Raw genomic sequence first — 470 nt, 5'->3', positions numbered from 1 at the left:
AAAAAAAAAAAAACCCTTTAAAAAAATAGACAGAAAAACAGAAAAAAATTATGCTGTATATAGGTCAATTATACACCTATGGGGGAAAAGCACTATTGCAAATTTGGCATAGTTTGCATACTTTGGTTTATTGAAAGTTAGATTCAAGTTTATACAACAGAAATAAAATAATCAGCACAGAGTACATCTGAGGAAAAATAGAATTGAGAGTTCACATTTTACAGTAATAAAATACTTCTTGGTGCATTGGGAACATGCCGAATTTCCGAGTGCCTATTACTGAATGGAAAAAGATCATTGCTGATGTTTCTTATGATGACTGTTATGAATTTAAAGCAAGGGTACATGAACTTTTAGATTTTCTGAATGGAGATTGGTGTGTCCCGCTCCAGACTGGACGTCATGTGAATTGAGGTTAGAATCCAGCTGTTGCACTTGCGCGCATCGTTACCTTTAAGATGCTCCAAGGA

This window comes from Plectropomus leopardus, chromosome 17 (genome assembly GCF_008729295.1).
Source record: "Plectropomus leopardus isolate mb chromosome 17, YSFRI_Pleo_2.0, whole genome shotgun sequence".
Lineage (NCBI taxonomy): Eukaryota > Metazoa > Chordata > Actinopteri > Perciformes > Serranidae > Plectropomus > Plectropomus leopardus.
The sequence above is the reverse complement of the archived record's forward strand: the minus strand, read 5'-3'. Positions refer to the sequence as shown.